At 39.1% G+C, this 20,284-nt stretch overlaps 1 long non-coding RNA gene across 1 annotated transcript; it reads right to left on the bottom strand.

Annotated features, from left to right (window-relative positions):
- Positions 1–7,577: 7,577 nt before the first annotated feature.
- LOC134416755 (uncharacterized) lies at positions 7,578–15,020 on the bottom strand. Its single transcript, XR_010027366.1, has 3 exons — positions 14,861–15,020; positions 13,964–14,043; positions 7,578–9,761 (listed from the first exon to the last, which is right to left on the bottom strand). It is a non-coding gene; the product is annotated as an uncharacterized LOC134416755 (long non-coding RNA).
- Positions 15,021–20,284: the final 5,264 nt, after the last annotated feature.

Here is a 20,284-nt window from a genome sequence, read left to right as displayed (position 1 = left end):
ATCTTTCAGCTTGCAGCTCTGGGGGGAACACGCGCGATTAACGCCACATTTGGGGCCAGATCCGTGTCCCTCCTGTCGCTGTCCCCTATTTCCCCTGCCCGCTCCGGGCTGGGCCAGCACCCATTGAGCCCGGGGACGACACCCACCTTCCAAGGGTCAAAACTTCCCACTCCTAATTCTCTGAAGAGCAAACACCTGCCTTCCCACCACCTGGGTTTTTTCCCCTTAAGAAAAATGAACATTTGTCATTATATGTGTAACTGAGATGTACAGTGCTACTTGTCAGCTGCTTTTTCCTGGACACTGGGGAGGAATGCCCTACTGGTGCTACTATTGAGGCATTGATGTGCATGTAAATGTCATTTTCCTAGGAAGTTTCTGGATCTTGCTTGCCCTGGCATATAATTTTTCTTATAGATAAGATTTACACAAAACCTAAAGACTGTGTTGGAAGAGCAGAGCTCTTTATAAGAACTCATTGCTTTGTAACCCCAGCTTGCTAACATATACTTACATAGGACAGGATAGCCTGTGAAAACATAGCTGTTTTGTCCATATTAATGCGGGTATTAAGACCCTGGGATAAGTACATTTCAGCATCTCCACTTTTAGTATTTAATAGAACTTATTTTCTCCACAGGTTTTGATGCAAACACATATTTGAGAAACTTTTTCCTTTTCAAGTAGTCTGAGCGGAGCACAGCATGTTGATGTTTGTTTGTTTGTTTTGCTTCCCCCCCATTTGGGAGGGCAAGGCAAAGGCAGAGTGCCATCCTGCATTTTTGGAAGGTGGCAGAACTCCCGTTGACTTAGTCAGATCTTTGCTTGAGCACTGCTAAGTGCTCTCTCCAGCTCAAATGCTCAGATCCTGAGGTTTTCTCATGAAAGTCAATGACCAAACTTCCAGGGACTTCAGCTCCTGTTGCACTAGACAGCACCAACCGGGGAAAACCAACAAAATAAACTGGAGCTCCCATGAAAGTCCTTAAGAGAGTGTCTGGCACAAAGAGAGGTGAAATCAGCAAACGTGGGACTAGAATATCTTAACCTAGAATATCTTTTACAATATGTTAACAATATTGTTTAGATGACTAGAGCTGTTTAAACCAAATTTTCCTGTGTGAACTAGTGGGAACAAGGAGATGACACGAACAAAAGCCACTCACCACTCTTAACAGGCCGTTTCATTGGGAGCTGCCAAGAGGGACAGGCACAACAGGGACTGCAGGGGATGCAGAGAGAAGTAGTAGAATAATAGATACTGCATTATCCTGGCCTAAAGGGTAAATTTAAAAAACTCCAACCAAGCAAAAACTACAACAAAACAAAACTAAAACAAACCACAAAACAAAACAACAACAAAAAACAGCAAAGCACCCCCAAACATGCAAAAAAAAAAAAAAAGGACCCTCCCCCCAAAAAAAACCCAAAAAACACAACAAACCACCCAACCCCACACTGAAGACATATTCTGCTTCAAACACGGGCCCTAGAGATCTGAGGACAGAAAGTACTAATGTTGTCATAAATGTCCTAGCAGGAGTCCTGTTGGGAAACCCTACCATAAACAACACCTTTTCTTATACTTCAGTCCATATACTTCCCAAAGGGCACTAATGTAAACTCACCTTTCCTTGCTGAGATATATTGGAGGAGGTTAAAAAGCTACTGTTCAGGTCTTAAGTAAAAAAGTCCTCAGATTTGCTGGCATTAATGACCAAAACACACTTTCACTGGAAATACTCATCTTTTCCCTCAGCATATGCCTCTCTTTATAAAAGTATGCAGTGCTAAGAATCAGTCTTTCTTTCACAATTCTTTTAGTATCAATAGAAGATTTCAGGAATTTGGAAATCTATCAATTTTTCCTCCATTCTGAACATGTCATGAATATTACTGTAAGGATTAAGACAAACTGGGTGTTTCATAGCTAGAGAATCTTAACACCTCTACATAAAGAGACATAAGTCCTAATCTGTACCTGCAGAATTTTTAAAACCAAATCAATCTCTTCTCCATTGTTTTGTGGGGGGTTTTTCCTCCTCCTCTTCAGTTAAGTGCTTTTTTCCCCTTCTCCTCACTAGTCCACAGGAAAGGCAAATAAACAGTGTTAATGAGCACTATTTTGTATTTCATAAGTAAGGATAAGACTTTAGTATTAATCTGTCAATTTTGTCTAAATCTAGATTATCTCGTGCTTTGGAATTAGCAATTGCCTTGAATGTGGCCTCAAAGCTTACAGCCTTTCCTGAACTCTTTACTGCCAAGATTATTTCCCCATTTCTTGCACTAAGTAACTCCCTCATCCATACAAAATAAAAGGGTTTGGACAGCTTCAGCAATGAGGGGTTACTGAAAACAAATTCTCTGCCTCTCATCAGCAAGGAAGCTCTCAGATAGAAAACTGTTTTCTTTATCTGGTTTGAGATAACCTCCACTAACTGACAGCAACAGTTTTGTACAACTGATGCTGTTTTCATCCTGTTGTGCAGCAGATTCAGAGGAAAGGACAGAAATTTAACTAAGTCAGTCTGAGTTAAGTCATCTTAAACTCACGTGTAGCATGGTCTTATATCAACTGAGCCACTTTCTGTGTCCTTCCACTGTACCCTTTCTTAGACTGAACACAATGAATTTATTTATTCCAAGCTGTATGTGACACACCTCTGTTCTCTATACCTAACTCTTCATCTTACCCACACTCACTTCACCAACAAGGTCATCTCCACATCTAACTATTTTCCTATTATTACTTTTAAGAAAGTGAAATATCCACAAATTGATCAAGCCACCACCATATTTCCCTGCTAATCTTTTTCCCATTATGTGCACAGCGCTCATGTTGCACACCATGCTGGATAGGTCTGTTCAGAGGGAAAATACGTGGGAGAAGGACCCCACAGAGCAGAAAAACAGGACTGTCAAACCAATGACAAGTTAAGTTAAATTTAAATCTGGACAAGGAATAAATAAGGGAGGCTAGACTCATTGGAAAGTGGTAATTGCACAGAAATCAGAAGCTGCTGACACCAAGCTCCTTCAAGAAGCTCCTGTTGGTCTTAGAGACACAATGGGCAAAACTTCTGCCTGGCACACAGGGCTCAGACCTGGAGAGCACCTTCTGGGACCTACAGACACGCTTGTGGCTCTCTGCTTGTGGCTCCATGAGGAATGCAGAATGTTTTGCTAACTTCAGCCTTTTTGCATTAACTGGACCCATCAAGCTCTGGCAAACACAAATGTTCCTTATGGTTTCCTAGTTTGAATTCAGCCAAGGTTCTCTTGACTGAGTCTTGGCCACTTCTTTTGGCCTAATGCCACCTAACAGGTTCAGATATGGGAAAATTATTGATATAATGTACAGCACAAGTGTTTTAATGACAGGAGAGCCGGTTCTGGGCTCTACTGACTCACTGTCTCACTTCAGGCAAGTCTTAAGGATCTCATTTTAGCAACCTTCAGAGTGAAAATATTACACAGAAAGTCTCATTGCTAATATCCCATCCTTATTTTCTCTAGAACTATTTTTGATGCAAGCAAGCATCCAATAGGCTAATAATACATAATGAAGAGTAATTACATGTCAAAACAAAAATTCACAACCTTTGATGTCTGGTAATGCAAATTCAGTTTGATTTTCTAACAAGGCTGCATTTTTCCTGCTGGATGTTTCTGGAGCACTGATGTTTATATCAAAGTGCTCATTTTAGTACACTTAGTTTCACCATGCTGCAGACATTGGTTCATTTTGCACAATAAACTTGTTAAAAAACCCAAAACAAACAACACCAAAGGAAAAAAAAAAAAAACCACAAAAAAAAAAAAAAAAAAAAAAAAAGACAAACAACAAAAAACCTCCAAACCAGTAAAAAGGAATGATGTAAGCCCTACCTTTTTGTCTAGCAATCTGTGCTGTCAGTACCATGTGCAGGTACAACAGAGATGATAAATAAGGAGCAAATGACAAATGTGTGGGGACCACAACATGTAAAACCATCACTGCCTGTGCCATAGGAGGCAGTGCCAGGAATGCCCTGAGGACACTGCAGAAATGGGAGTTTCTCCATTCAATCACGGACTTTCCACTTACATCCCTGCTAATGCAGTACATTAATAAACTTGCAGACATGTTGCAAACATTCATTCGCCTTCTTCAGCTTTGTTTTTTTTTTTAACAAACTGAATTAAAACAAATTCAAACCAATCTCAATCATGTTATATTCATTGTTTTATACTAGTAAAAAAACACTACTAATGGAAGTCTTCTCCAATTCTATCCTTAGACAGCTTGTTATTTGCATTTAACACTGGCTTTGCAAAAATTTTTTTAAAGAAACCAGAAGGAAGATTTCAATATTGTCCAAGTCAGTAAAATCAGGGGCATTTCATTTCAAGAATCTTGTGGCAGATGCCATGTATCCCCAAGAATTAATTTCCTGTTTCTTTCTGTCCAGATGTCAAGGACAGGGTCAATCTAAGAAGTAGAAAAATAACTTCAAGGCACCATTTTTTTAGGAAGAAAACACTTCAAGCCATAACACATTGACAGCTTTGATAAAAATAGGATTTAATTCAAGACTTTATCCTTGGCAGATGTCTTGTCTCACACATTAAGTTGTCTACACTTGCAGTAAATATATTTCCATTCAAAAAGCAACTGCTGTGATGAAAAGTCTTCACCACATTTTACATCTCGAAATACAAGATTACAGTGCACAACACTGGCACAATATTAAGTAAATTAGTCAAGTATACATTTCTAATAAAGAAATTGCAAAATCCATGAGCTTATTTTATTAATGAATCCTTAATGCCATAAAATTTTTTAAGTATCAGCTAGTTTCTACAGATTTTACCTCAGAAATATTTCTGTTGAAAGCATAGGAAATTTTTCCATGAGTAATCCACACATGAATACAACAGAACAAAGTGTGACTATGTCCCCAGTTCTTACCATTTTTGTTCTTAGATCAATGATTGGAAGTTGAAAACTCTTGTATTTACAAGGCTGAGTAATGACTTGTGACCCTATTATATTATTGTTTATATGTTTAACTTTTTTTTGGATTTTCACCCTGAGAAGCAGTGACTTGACAGACTGCACACATTACAAGTCTTCCTTTCAGAAAAGAAAGGACTGGAAATAACCCAGTCTCCAAAATTCTTGCTTTGTTCCTGACTTTCCTTTTAAAACCCTTGCTCTGCCACAAGGAGGTTTTGGCAAAACACTTATTTTGGGAAGGGGGGAGGAGATAGAAAAGCAGGGGGAGGAACCTAAAAATCTCCACCTTTTGGCTGTCTCAAGTCTGCCTGGAAGCTCAATATGATGCAATTAATGAACAGCAATCCCCCACCTCCAGTGCTTCCTCCCCTTGCCCGAGACAGATGTGCTGACAGCGTGGCACCTCCTTTAAAGGAGCTCTGTTTTATGGAAGCTGATCTCCCAGCAAGGCACAAGTGGCTACAAGCTTTTGGCTGCCCATGTATTTTCAAGCAAAATCACTGTGTTTCACACCAAATATTCAGAGACAATACCAGAGATGAAAATTGTTTCTATCCAGGGCCCAACAAATGCCTTTTTTTTTTTTCCATAGTACTTTTGAAAGTCCATGCATGTTAGCATTTTCTTTGGTTGTCTAGGAAAACACTCTTACAGACAAATGTATCTTGTTTGCAAACTTTTTTCTTCTATGGGGCAGGCATACTACTCTGCTTAACTTTAACCCCATTCCTTCCAGGCAAACCCTGATATGCAGCCTCAAACCTGCTCTTTCCCTCCATGCTTTTACATCTTACAAGACATAAAATGCCACCCTCTCCTCGCTTATATCCAAACTCAAGAAAGAAAAACTACTTAAAATTCAGCCTGACTGCCTACAATTAAACACCTAAATAAGTTACCTGTTAATCAGGGGTGCTAAATACCTACAGTTCCCCAAGAACTGTTGAAAACCAGGATAATGCAGCCCTCACAAACTCCATTTCCCACCTGCCCTCAGACACAGAAAGCATATTCTCAGCTTTACTGACAAAACTCATTGTGATATGGTCAATGGCACTGGCTAAAGAAATCTTAAGCAGAAATTAAGTTATTGAATTGCTTAATTTTCACCACAGAATTTTGATATATTTTTAGCTTAAACATTCCAGTAAAAAAACCCCAAGAATATAGAAGAAAACAACTAAATACAGACAGAATTCCAGATTTCCTTCCGAGAGGAAGCAGAGCTCCAGGAAGCCTTATGGACATCAACCAGCTGTCCTGAAGGACAGAGAAGACAAGTGCTCATTCTTCAGAGAGCCTTGCAGAAACAACCTGAAGGATGCAAACGGAATAAAATCTTAGCCTTGAGTCTTTCTCCAAAAATATTAGTTTTCCTGACATTGTCAATGTTCTGACTCAGAGATACCAGAGGAAAACAGTGATCCCTAACATATTTAAAGTGTTGGTGGAGAGAAGTTTTGTCTCTCTCCATAAAAATTTGGTTTAAACTTCAAGCATGATTTAAAACAAGAGCCACAGTTTTTAAATATCTTTCAGAAAAGACAAAATTGTCTGTAAATTATCTCAGAGTTAAGAAAGCAATGTGAAATTCTACAGAAACCAAATTATTTATAAAGGATGCTATGACCTATTAGAAGTGATGCTTCAACAGCCTCAGACCAACTAATACATCATTTGATCAGAAATACTGAACAGTAACTGGACAGTAATGGATAGGAGGATGTTTTCAATGGATATATTTGAGATGCCTCAATTGAGAAACTTTGACACTAAATCCCAAATACTTCCAATTATTTTCACTTCAGTGTTTTGTTACTAGGCTTCCAAGTAGAAATCCTGAAGTGGCTTCAGGAGCTCTATCTTCCCTTCCACTTGCAGCTGAAGAGCTCTCCTGAGAATCTCCTGTGGCTGGAAGTCCTCAGCTGAAAGGTGAGACTCTGCTTCCAGAGAACAAACCCATGGCAGCCTCAGGAAGGGAAAAGCAATTGCCCACTTCATATCTGTTTTGAAATTACTTTCTTCATTCTACATAAATTAACAACTCTAGAAAACTTCATAGGAAAAGGAAATTATTCTTACAGCGTGACAGAAACTTCTCGTGGAGAACTGGCTGAAGATCTTGTGTAAAAAGGCTGTCAGCAGAAATGTGCTGCTCTGGAAAGGGATGCTGGCTTAGCAATATGCTTCAAAATAAGTTAACCACACTTAACATTTCTTCTGCCTTTTCCCATCAGCTAGTTATAAAGAGAGAAGCAAAAGAAATAGGTAAACCTATTTGAGAATGTTTTCACCCTAAAGGAACATGGGTAATAGATTTACTTAAGAGTTTTGCCCAAAGAACAGCTATGGTAATTTAACAGTATTTCTCTTGACAAAAGTGTCCAGATTAAAGGCTAAAGACACATATATGCAGTTTCTGGTTACTTAAGCATCTCACAGGAAGAATGCTAAGATTCAAATATTCAAGGCCTGAAAGCAGCAGTGATTGGTAATGAAAGCAGAGATTCATTTGAGAGTCAATGCAATTTATGAGAGTCATAAGAATTACAATAATTCAAAAATCACCCACAAGTATGTGGAGCCTTTTATTTGTGTTGCTTGACAGAGGTTGGAAATTTCAATGTGTTTTGCTTTGGAACATAATTTGAAACAGTGATTTGGGTTTGGCACTTATTCATATACCAGCAATTAACAAGTTGTTGAAAACATCACAATCTTTTGAAGCTCATATTGATCCTTGGGGTATTTTCCTGGTCTTTACACAACCTGCTTTTCCTTATATTTTAACTTAGCTTCAGTTATATGCAAATAATAAAAATATGCCTTTATTTGACTCTATTTAACTTACCATTATCAGCCCAACAATTTTTTTCTTTTTACATTTGAGCAATTGTTCAGCAGGAAATCAGCCCATCAGTGACATAAAAGAAAAAATTCTAACTCCTTCTTGAGGTCTTCTTTGCTTTGGGATATTATCTTCAAAGCCCTCATATCTTTCCAAAATTCTTAATTATGTATTTCTTTTCTTATACCCTAAAACAACTGCTAGACCTGTGGCAACCTAGGGTTGCAGGACCTTGCAGGGGAAACCTGCCCAACAATTTAATTTCTGACCTAAATGCAGGAAGAGAATTCCTTCTGGGGAGCAGCAGAAACCACAGTTCAGGCAGAGTGGTTTTAGGTTGCCCCTATGTTAAAAACTCTTGAGGTGCTATTGCAGCCTAATGGGGCTGCTGGTGTGCATTCACACAGTCCTACTGAAATGCCCTCCTCATTAGATGGGTTATTCAGAAGCCAACCTCTGCACTGACTTCACTTTCTAAATAACTTTAGATTCAATGTCAGGGTCAGAATGTAGCTCCTGAATGGCCTCAGGATGGCAGAGTGCCTGGTGATCCCCAGGATGTGTGCAATGGGGGCAGGAAAGGGGAATCGATGGATGAAGACCTGGTTATCTAGTCAGGTTTCTTTGCAATGCAAGGTCTCCTTTTACACTAGAGTACTGTAAATTGCCAGGGAATTGCTGGCAAGGATAACAGCATTTTGTCACAGTTGTGATTAAGAGACTGAATCTTTAGGGCCCCTTTAAATTGCCTCTCCTGTTGTCCTAATTCAAATAGAATTTCATTGTTTTCAAGGCATGGGAGGAGGATTCAGGGGGAAACACTAGCAAATTTCACTTCTATCCCAGAGAGGTATGCAAACAAACTGCAGAAGTGAACTTCTAGAGAAATTATTTTACTGCCTATTAGTGTCTGCCAGTTCTCATAGACCCATCAGGATGTGTGAGAATTCCCTTATAAAGTAATTTACGTGCTGTGCTGCAGAGCAGAACTTTACTCTTTTGATCTTTGATATTAGGGATAACAAATTTGTAGGCACCTTCAGCTTCCTCAGCACTGCCATTCAATCTAAGCTGGGCTGGTCTGACTGCTGCTTGTTCCATTAACTCAGATTTAGGTAACACATGATTCTCTCAAGCATGGCCTGGAAGCAGGCAGGACTTTTGAAGAACATGATTAGAAATAAAAAGGGCTTCATTTCCAATCCTACTTTTCTTTAGGTCCTGGATTCAGCCTGGATAGAGTTAATTTTTAAATAGGTAAGAACTGACACAGCATTTTGTAAACATTTTCTCTTGGTTGCTTAAACTTGTTTTTGCAGTTATGCTCCTAATCAAAATATGGTGATGGTGAAAGTTGTTTTTTATGGTTTTGATTAAAAATTTGGAATTTGCCCTTCCAAAGCTGGGAAGATGATAGCAGTGCCTTTTCTTCCTTTTCAAAGAGAATATAGCACTCTAACCCAGACCTCCTTCATGGCAGCAGGTTAATACTGGGCACCTGAGTGAGGCACTGCTGTACTCCACTACAGAAAGCTGTAGCTCCTTGTGAAACATCTGCACACAGATTTGAAAATACATTCATTATTTCTATGGGTAAGAGCTCCCTGAAAACCTTATAAGGCAGCTTCAGCCCACCTTCTTCTTTTTCCTTTCCAGGTATAAAGGTGCTTCTTAAAATGTTGTTAAACTTGTGAAGGAAAGTTCTTAGTCTTGCGCAGATCACTTATACAGCAATCTGTCACAGCTGCATGCAAGTTGCATACTGTCTTTCTTGGGACTTCTGCATCTTCTAGAGGAAAACGTGGCTGTGTTTAATGCTAGCATTTTCTTAAGGCACATGATGGTTGCTGCTTTTCTCTGCTATCTTCTCATATGCAGTCAGTGGGCCTTCAAATGTTCCATGTTTTCTCCCTGAAAAAATTAAAAAAAAAAAAAAGAAAAAAAGAAAAACAAAATTAATTAAAAAGAAAGAGCTGAGCTCCTGCTGCACATCTCCAGAGCCCTGTGGGAACAAAGAGCCAGCAGTGATGGGAGGCAGGATGGAAAAGCAGTGGGAACAGGCAGGAGACAGACAAGGCAGTGGGGGAAGGGACCACGGGCAGTGGGGGAATGGGAGCAGAAAGGAGCCAGACCTGGTAGGCTGAGGAGAAGCCCGGTAGGAGAAACTCCTTTGTTTGTAGGGGAGAACAAAGGGCAAGGGGGAATGATGGAAGAAGCAGAGCTGTGGGGTTAGAAGTTGTTCCTTGTTGTTCCTGCCCACTCTGCCTGCACCCACGAAGTGGAAAACGAAAACACTCAGAGGGAACTGATTAGCATGTGCAAACATGCTTCCTTTGCTCTGCTTGTGACAATTAACTGCCCCCTTTTCCTCTCTTTGTTTGGCACTTTGGACAAAAACAACTAGATACGAAATTGTGAAGTTGAAAATCTAATATGGCCAAGGCTATAGAAAAGACTGACTTCGTTGATCTACATTGATCTAAATGTAATTTGTCAGCAGGTCAGAAGCACTGGTTTCTCTTAGACAGGGCTGACTGCTGCAAAGAAAACTAACCTGACCAACAGCAATATGATTTTGCTCTAAAACTAAAATCTAAAACTTTTTTTGTATCCCGTGAGATTTAGCAGGGAGAAGTTGGCATTAATGTCACGACTTCTGCATTGTTTGTATACAAAACTGCCTTGATTTAAGTTAAAAACTCCAAATGGAAACCATTTATTTGTCGAAGGAAATGTCAAATCTGTGTGAGAAATTAATATATCTATTTACTTATCAAGCAGACCATCTAAAATATCAAAACCAGAGCAATACTCACCTTTTCTAAGTTAACTAATATCAGCTCTTTTTTTCTCTAGCAATATTACAGCAGAGTAGTCAGCATTTCAATGTAATCTGCACTACAATGCCCTATGTTAATGCAGACAGATACTTCAAAAACAGAACAACATGTTAATTGTCCCTCCCATATAACTCTTGGGCCTAACAATTAGTACCCACTTTTATTAGCAGTTAAGTGCAGAAATATACCATTTAAAAATCTCAAAACCTTTGTTCTGAATTTTAGGTGACTTCCACAAAATGCGTCTTTACTAATTTCTTTTGTAAGGTTGCATCTCTGTTGTAAACAGCATTTTTATTCCCAGACTTGTTGCCTGGATAGTGAGGCAAAGAAACAGGATACCTTCTTTTGCTAAATCTTTTGGGGTTTTTAGTTTTATTTTAAGAGATTAGTAAAAGCTGGAAAATTTTCTTGACTGGTCATGGATGAATTTTTTTTTTCAGCTCTTTATCTGCTGTACTTGGAACTCTGAATCTGGTAGCTGGAAATGAAGCTATCTTGGGGGTTAAACTCTTCAGTTGTAAAATTGAATTAAACTTCAATTTCTTGATCAAATCTGAAAAAAAAAAAAAAAACATGGTTCAAAAGAGAGCACTATCAAACTTGGGAAGATTCTTCCTGTGAACATGAATTACCAGAATAGCCATGCTCTTGCAAAACAAGCTGACCCATTCCCATTTTTGTTCTTTTGTGAGTACTCACTGCTGGCTTCACTTTTCACACTTTTATTATTTCACTTGCTCTGTTTTAAGACATGCTTTGTTCTTGTGCAAGAAAAACAAAACAAGCAGCGATTTCTGGAAGTAAAAAATGAACTTGTCCTGTAGATTCATTTTGCTGCAGTGAAGTTGCACTGCCCTTACACACTCATCCCTGCACTTCTAGTGACCAAGCCTCAAACTCAATCTCTTTTGCAGTGTGGTAAGTGCCCTCCAAAGGCTTGCTCATGTAGCAGTGGCCACCAAACACGGGCTGGTAATACCTGCTGGGGGGGTTTTCCTTGCAGCATTTGAGGGGGAGCTGCTGGCACTTTGACTTTATCCTTGCCTAAATGAACTGAGAGTTGGCCAGGCAGTCCTCAGACACCAAAAAGGTGCTTTAGGTACCTGGCTAAATTTACCTTGCAATTTACAGCTGTGACAGGAAAAATATTTTCCCTGTCCCTTTCATGTTCTGAAGACTGAGAGAACCAGTTTTCACATATCTTAAAGTTGGGGGTTTTTTATCTCACACAACTTTCTGATGCTTACATATTTTCTTCTCCATCACAAATTATTAATTTTCTATTTTTTTAAAACTCCTAGCTCTCAGTGGATATTTCTGGTTGAAAATAGTGACTCACCTATGAGAGTTTTTTTCTTCTCCCCTTAAAGTGCTCTCATCTCTCCCATTGGGAGAGTTTTGTTCCCCCATACAGCTGAGGGTATTGTCTCTGCTACCATGGTCTGTTTATTTCCATGCGAGTGTAAAACAAACCACTCATGCGTGAGGTAAGAAGAGTTCCAAAATCTGAAACTGAAAACCATGTTTTGCAACATACCAAGAACATGAACATACTTCTAAAAATGCTTATTTTTACTGTTTCCTGGAAAGGTGAATTTAATGATTCATACTCAGTTTTGTTGCTGGCACTGATACATGGAAGGTCTTACACTTTTTCTTCCAATTTAGTTGTGGTACAAAATAAAGAAAAAAGTCACTGGTATTGTGGTTTTCAGTGCTGGAAGTGTGTTAGCCAAATGGAGAAACTCAAGTTTCATTACAGCAGTTTAAGCTTTGAGTTGCAGCAATATCAACCATTCTGAAAAACTGCTTCAGAGATTTGCTGCAGGAAAAGAAGATAAAAGAGTGGCAAAAATTCTTGTCTTCATGTAAGTCCAGGATGATTGTTAATACCAGAAATTCCAAGTACTTCTAGATAGTACTTCTAGATAGTGTATCTGATGTAGCTTTTGGGGAAGTAATAAAAAGGTAATTTCTTGTTTCTATATTTTAGTAATTCCTTTCCAGTTTAGGAGATTTTTCTTTAGCTGATTAACCCCATCAGTAAGTCTTGATTTAGTTACTTAAAGTTAAAAAACCAAACAAAATGTCACCATTACACTGAAGAATTAAGCCATGTAAATTAATAGTATCAGTCAGTCCTGAACAAGAGATGTGTCATCATCACAGTTACATCAGCCCATTTAAAAATACTTTAGTACTTTGCTACTTAATTAAGAAGGGAGAAAAACGCAGTATTTGCAAAAACAAACATTTTCACTGAATATGTATAATTTGAATTGGAAAAATCAATACAAAGTAATCCAGTTTTAAGTCAAATCTGAGTCCCAGTACTACTGTTTGTCAAACCAGCCTAAATGTTTGGAGCCAAGTACAACACCTGCCTTGCAGCTGGATTCTAAATAAGGATGGTGGCTTATTTCTGATGGGGCTTCCGTGGCTGGACTGCACATCCTGTTTTTGGTATGATGCAAGGAGCTGCCCCCAATGGTGAGTGGAGAATTCCTGAGTGAGTGTGCCACAGGAGCATGGGGTGATGATGGAGCCTGACAGAGGCACTCTGTGCTTCTCTTTCTTACCTTTTTTTGAGTTACAGCCCCTCTGAGTCAGAACAATACAGGTTAACTGAGCTGATCCACAGCACTTGGTATCCTTACAGCAAATGAAAATACCATCACAGCCAAGAACATTAGTGATTTGGTGAGGGACTTTTTGAGTTTTCTAGTCAAAATTAAGTTTGCCTATTGCCAGACTGAATTTTGAGATTTCTTTTTGGGTGGGATGAAAATATTTTACTTTTGTTTGAGGGGTTATTTACTTTTGTTTTTTACAAAAATATTTACTTTTGTTTGAGGGGGTTTTGGTGTTCTGGGTTTTTTTGGGGTTTTTTTTTGCTTGTTTGGTTGTTTTTTGGTGTTTTTTTTTTTTTTTTTTTTTTTTTTTTTGGTTGGTTGGTTGGGGTTTTTTGTTTGGGAAGAAGAATATATTTAAAAATTCATGAATTCTCATTTTTCATCAGATCTACTCCTAACCAGATTCCCAAAACCATTAAAGTTCCCAGTAATACATTTTAGGAGAAAAGTGTTAATAACGGTATGTGCATTCCTCCATACAGCCACAGAGCTGAAGTCTGTGTGTTGCTGCATTCAGACTTGAGTACAAAATCAAATCCAAATCTCTCTTCAAATTAGACAAAGCTTCCAAACTTGAGTCAAGACACTCATGGAACCAAGCACGATTGTGTGGAATCAATGAGGAGGAGCAACATACCTGCACTGGATGCTTCAGAGCCATGTCCTGAGCAGTCAAAGGTTTATTTCTTGTCAGGCTAAAACACTGGCACTGGATTTCTGCAAGACATTTAAAATACACCTCTGAAAAGGCTCATTATAAACAATTCATTTCATTGACCTAATTTAAATATTTACAGCATAGTGCTATGTTGGCAATACAATTTTATTATACATACATTTTTTTATTACATAATAAATTAATTTCTGTCTCTTCCTGTTCTTAGATCATCTCTTCTCTGGTAGGACAACATCAAACCTTCCTGACCTCAAGCAAAGAGAAACTATTAGTAAAATATTTCTCAGAGCACCTAAACAAATTTATCTAAAAATGAGCTGTGAAAATTTTATTTGCATGTCCTTTTGCATTCAAGGAAATTCAAAATTAGTTTCCATTAAGAGTACCAAAGTCAGCACAAATGGCACAAATCCTTGGATGGTAAATATGTGCCTTGCTCTGTTTGAAGAAATCTGGCTTCAAAATGACAAAGTTATAGACTTTTGAAAACATGCATCCTGGTTTGCACAGCAGGTTTTTAACATCAGAAGCAAACACCAGGATGTGATGTTCTGAATATTCACTTTCAGTATATTTGAAAGCTCACACCTACTTGTATTTGAATGTGTGATTACTTTCAGTACTGCATTGTTCTGAGCCATTTACAAAAAGAAAAGGGCATTAGAAACCTTACTGTTTATAATAAATCATGTTTCTGCTTTCAGAAGATGAATGAGAAAGTACAAGAGAATGAAAGAATATAAGCATTTTACTCACAGGAACTACTATTACTCCTGGAGACATAAACTTTAGATAGAGAAAGGCTCTGATCTAGGAAATATGCTGATTCAAACCATTGTGTGGACAACATATACTCACATTTCTGTAACACTGTCATCTTAATTTCACAATTCATAGAAAGCTTTGCATGCTTTGGAAGATCTCTTGCAGTGCTCTCCCTGGTGCTCCCCTCTGTTTTCCTCCTCACTTTCTCAGTGACACTTGGTGATTTATGCTGTCTTGGAAACAAATAATCTGCCTTGGGATAAGAGGAAAAGCAAAAGTGAGTAATGAAAAACAGTTCTACACCCTCCTAACAGAATAGTGGACACAGCTAAAGGGCATCAAATCCAGTCACAATCAATAACGTGCTCAGAACTGAATGCACCTTTCAAGTTTTGGCTGGAAACTTCTGTTAGCTACTGGAACTGTTCCCCATCCTCTTGCCCAGATCATAGATTTAGACTGGATTTTGGAATGTATAGGAAAGCACATTTCTGCCAGTTGGTGTGGGGAGTGACGTTTCATGGCTAACTCAGTTCTGAGCTCACCAGCCTGGAACCATCATAAGTGACAGAGGAGAGCCACGATAGAGAAGGAGAGATGCTTAAAGTAGGTGCATAACAATAGGTATGAAAAATGCTGTCCAAATTCGCTACTATTTTGTGTGTGCTTCCTGTACCAGAGTAACACTTACAATTAATACCTCCATGCATACTGCTAGTTAAGTACACAGTATGAAGAAGCAGTTGAAGGAATAATGCAAAAGAAGTTAGTGAAAGAAGTTTTTGTCTCTCAAGAAGAGCCATACATCCCCAAACTCAGTAAAAATGTCCCACAGCCTGAGATTATCATAAGCCATTCATGGCTTTTGCTGGTTTTCATATTCAGTAATGTATTAGCTAAATAAAGGAAATATTTATTTTTTTTATTCTATTTTATTTCTTGAAATAATGGTTTGTTAGTCAAATATCTCTCATTGATATACCAAAAAATCAGAAATTAATTAAAAAAAAATAGGCCTTTACTCTCAGATTTTCCCTTTGAATTTCATTTACCTTTTCAGTAGTAAATATTCAGAATTTCTTTTTATGGTGTACTATAATAATAAAAGCTTACTGCCCCGGGTTTTACTACAGTTCTGACCTCATATCTGAAAACTGGTATTCTGCAAAATTCCTGGTATCATTTTCTTGAAAGGCTGATCTGTAGGTTTTAGATGTCATGAGATATTAAACCCCATTTTCAAAGCCTAGAAGATCTAGAAAAAAAAAAATAATGGTTCATACTTGAGAATACAGCATTTCTAACCTGTAGGGTAACCAAAACATGAAATCTACATCCAAAAACTATTTTAAATTTATTATTTTATGCTTGCTGCCAATTTCTTTGTATTCATTTTCTTTCAATAAAAGACATGCAGAGCAGGGAGAGGTTGAAAACTGATGTGAATTCTCGCCCCTCCAGTCTTCTGGGCAGATTTCCCACTGACCTACCAGAAACATACATGGTTAACATGGGAGCACTAGTGTCAATTATTTTAATGATTTTTAATATTTGGGACATTTTTTTGCCATTGTTTGGGTAGTCAACAATTGTGAATTACACCCTACCATCATTTTTGCAAATGGAGAATCAAAAACAAGTACTTGTAAATCAAAGGTTAGTATAATAACATCCTTTAAAATTTTACGTAAGTCTGTTAAATAGTGGAGCTGCTTGCTCTTTTAGATAAAGTTCAGAAGACCTGAATATATCTTAATACAATATTAAATATGTTCATACATAATAAGAGTAACTGACCTCCTGGACAATGCCATGGTAAGAATGCAAATAGAAAAGGTGCCTTTCATGTTGAAAATATTTCTTCTTTTACAGATTTTGTACTGTAAGTAAAAAAAAAAAAAAAATTAGACACTCTATTATAAACTGAGCTTACCCAAAGGAAAATTCAACTTTAAATCAGGAGATAAACACTGTCTGTATAATACTGTGTAACAATGGACATTTAATGACCTTCTGAAATTCCTATTCACTCAGTTAATTTGATGAAGCACTGCATTGGACTCAGAAATGCTGTAACAAGAAAAGATCCAATGTAAAAACTCTTCAGTTTAATTATAGTTTTTTACTGTATTTGAATAGCTGTAGGGAGATGTAATTTTCTTTACAAAGTATCATTTTTATATTATGTATCTGAAAATAGATAGCTTTTAACTTCTCCTCTTCTGCTGACTGGTCCAGCAATCAAACATGGCTTGTCACTAACACTGTCTGCTTTTCATTATTTTACTGTGTGACAGCATCCCTCATGCATGAAATGTATATTTACATGTAATTTACTATGCATAAATAAATAAGTTGTCATTAATTACTTTGAGTAGCAATTTTTAATCTCAACAATCTTTAATTTTTATATGTATATATGTATGATGGCAAATTCGTTGAGGTCTTAATTTTGCTCTTCTGTGTGAATTCAGTGGCTTGAATTATTTGCCTGCCTTGTCAAGGAAGCAAATCTAGCAAAAAAAAAAAAAAAGGGCAAAAAAGTAATTTTATTTCTAATGAGAGTTATTTTATTTGATCTCTAAAATTCCTGAGTGACTTCAGGACCAACTGTTAGCTAAGGCTCTGGAGCTGATAAGATTTCAGGAATCTTTCTTAATGCAGGGTCCACTTTCAATTTATAAACTACTGGAGGGGGTGACTCTTTCTAAATCACTTTCAGCATTCTGTGTTCCACTAGAGTGAGAACCAAGCAATGGGCAGGAGTGCACAGAAACAGGAGCAGGGCCATGTGCTTGGCGGGCTGCTCAGCTGCACATTTTGGAAAGCAACTGACACAGCACTGTGAGAGATGCTTTCTTCTGCCCCATACCTAGCACTAGACAAGTTACAGTGAGCTAAACTCCTGAAACAGCAAATGAAATCGAGAGAACAGTGCAGCCTGGTGATGTCTTTGGAAACAACTGAGAAACCAGTAGTCTGATTTATATAGTAAAATATTGATTAAGAACAGACGTGACATCCTTTGGCACTAACACCCCAGTACGCCTGTGCCTGTTAGGGATGGAGTGGAGTCCTGGGGACTTTGGTGACATGTTAATGCAGAGCTCCTTGCAGAGCCCGGTAGGAATAATTCCCTGCTATGAAGAACATCAGCTTAACTTTCATCTGGAATGTCTGTCCTCAGGATTTTTGAAGATGGATTTATTAAGTGGCACATCATATCCTCCTGTAGCACCTACAGATTTAACTACATCCAGTGCTAGCTCTCTGGGTACATGTCAATCTGCTCATGGGCACCGTGTCTTTGGCCGACTGGAATTTAAAGAGCAAATGCTCCCATACCTGCTTAACCGGAATATTAGTCCCTTTGAATCCGAATTAACAATTTTTTTAAATTGACAATTTTTTTTTAAATTGACAATTTTTTTTAAAGGATCACCAAAATCCTCCCACACTTGGCGAAATTATTTTGGTGTCTGCAGGAACAGAGCATGCTCACATTTACTAGAAACTCCTCTGATTTTTCATCATTTATACCTCTGAAAAAAAACAAAGAAAAAATAAAACAAAACAAAACAAAACAAAAAAACCCCACACCAACCAAAAACCTAAGGTGGAGAAGACCAGAGTTCCTGGGAAATGGGGAGTTAACAGGAGCCGGTGTAGCTGCCAGGAGTAGGAAATGGCTCACTCGCGCAGTCAATTTGCCTAATTGATTAGAGCCTGATTGCGGCGGCGCAGGAGGGGACCCGGGGCTGTGCCCGCGCAGAGGCGGCGGCCCCACAGAAATGGGGTTCCTGCCCTGAGAAACCGCTTCCCTCCACCCATTATTCCCTGCATCGGCACCGTGCCATCCCCAGCGTGTCCCCGGGCACGGGCCCGCCCGGCTGGCTCGGGGACAGCCCCAGCCCCGGGTGTCGCCTCCCGAGCCCATCCCGGCCGGCAGCGCTCCCGGCCGCTCTGCAGCACAGGCACAAATCCCGCTCTGCCCGCCCGAAACCAGCCAGGGCTTTGCCTCTATTCCCGCTCCATCGCTGCTCCGAGCGAGCACAGAAATGCCCGAGGGACAGCAGCCCCCGCAGCAAATGCGTGGTTCCCTAATGCCCTGTCCCGGGATGCTGCCCTGGCACTTCCCAGTGCCGTAACCCAGCCCCTCGTCTGGGCTTTTCCAGCTTGGCTTCATTACTATTACCATGATAAAGACCAGCTCTTTTTTTTTTTTTTTTTTTTTTTTTTCCCGACTTCCCTTTTCAAGTCTCTACTTGCTCTTGACTTTTCTGAATTTCTCTTTGAAACCTTGACACTTTGGTCGTTCTCCCAGACAGATCTAATTACAAGAGTTCAAGTAAACCTTGGGGGTTTCTGCTGGGCTGGGAGGCGAGGGAGTGAGGAAAAGGCATGGATAACAGAGTGATGCTGTGAAGATTTGCTGGGAGAACTCACCTCCTCCCAAGGCTCTTCGGGTCCTCTCTGCAATTCTGAGGGCCCAGAAATCTGCAGCTGTGGGACATAATCCAACGTCCAGGTTTAGCATAAAACAGAAATACCAAAGCGTGAACCTAACAGGATAAACAGGAATTGGAGGCTGACAAATCTTTCAGTGTGCAATACTCTGATTTCTCCCAATAAGACTTGACGATTCTTACCTTAAGGAAAAAAAATGTGATAACAGACTAAATTCTAAAAAGAAGAAAAACCCATGTGAAGGCTCATTCAAAGCATCACACTGTGAAACAGCCTGGTGGCTCACAGTCTGCTACATCACCCATTCGATGCTGATGTGAACAAAAATGCCCTTTAATGTTTCCCCCCCCATCTCCAGGATTCACTGGAATTCCTGGGCAGTCCCCAAACCTCAAACCAACCTACTCCCCTTAGCTTGTAGGATTTACTGACAGCCATGTTGCTAGTGCTGAAAGGTACCAAAATAATTATTTCTGGAGCCCTTTATGAAATGTTCTCTCTGATCCAGTCACGACAGAACTCAGTTCTACTTCCCTGAGAGCAGCAGGATTTCAGTCATGGTTCACCTGGGGGTGGTTTACAGACATTCTTCTTAATGTCAGTACAACAAAAGGCAGTCAGCGAGGGAGGGCAACACAGCCATCACCCAAACTCAGTGTAAAAAGGAGAGCTGTGACAGGGGTTAGACTTTTACCCTGCTGACATTAGCAAATCACCTGGAACAAAAACATGGGAAAACTGAGCCTAGCCTCATCAGAGTAATTATTTCTGTTATCACCAATTCAATATTTAGTTCTGTCACTAGAGGTGCTAATGCATTATCAGGAAGTCAGGCTGTATTTCTGTCTGGAAGATAGACAACATTTCTTTTTCTCCCATTGCTTTCCAACTCCTTTTCCAGGCTGTAAGTACTTGTACATCCATGCTCTTCATCAGTGAGGCTCCTGATTTAGTATTCTGAGGACCACTGTTAGAGCCACTAGACGCAGCTTCAATCCTTTTGACAAACTCTTTCTCTAGTCCTCCTGCATTAATCTTAGAGTCCACAAT

The sequence above is a fragment of the Melospiza melodia genome, chromosome 3 (genome assembly GCF_035770615.1).
Source record: "Melospiza melodia melodia isolate bMelMel2 chromosome 3, bMelMel2.pri, whole genome shotgun sequence".
NCBI classification, from domain to species: domain Eukaryota; kingdom Metazoa; phylum Chordata; class Aves; order Passeriformes; family Passerellidae; genus Melospiza; species Melospiza melodia.
Note: the sequence above shows the minus strand (reverse complement) of the source record. Positions and strands in the feature narration are given on the sequence as shown.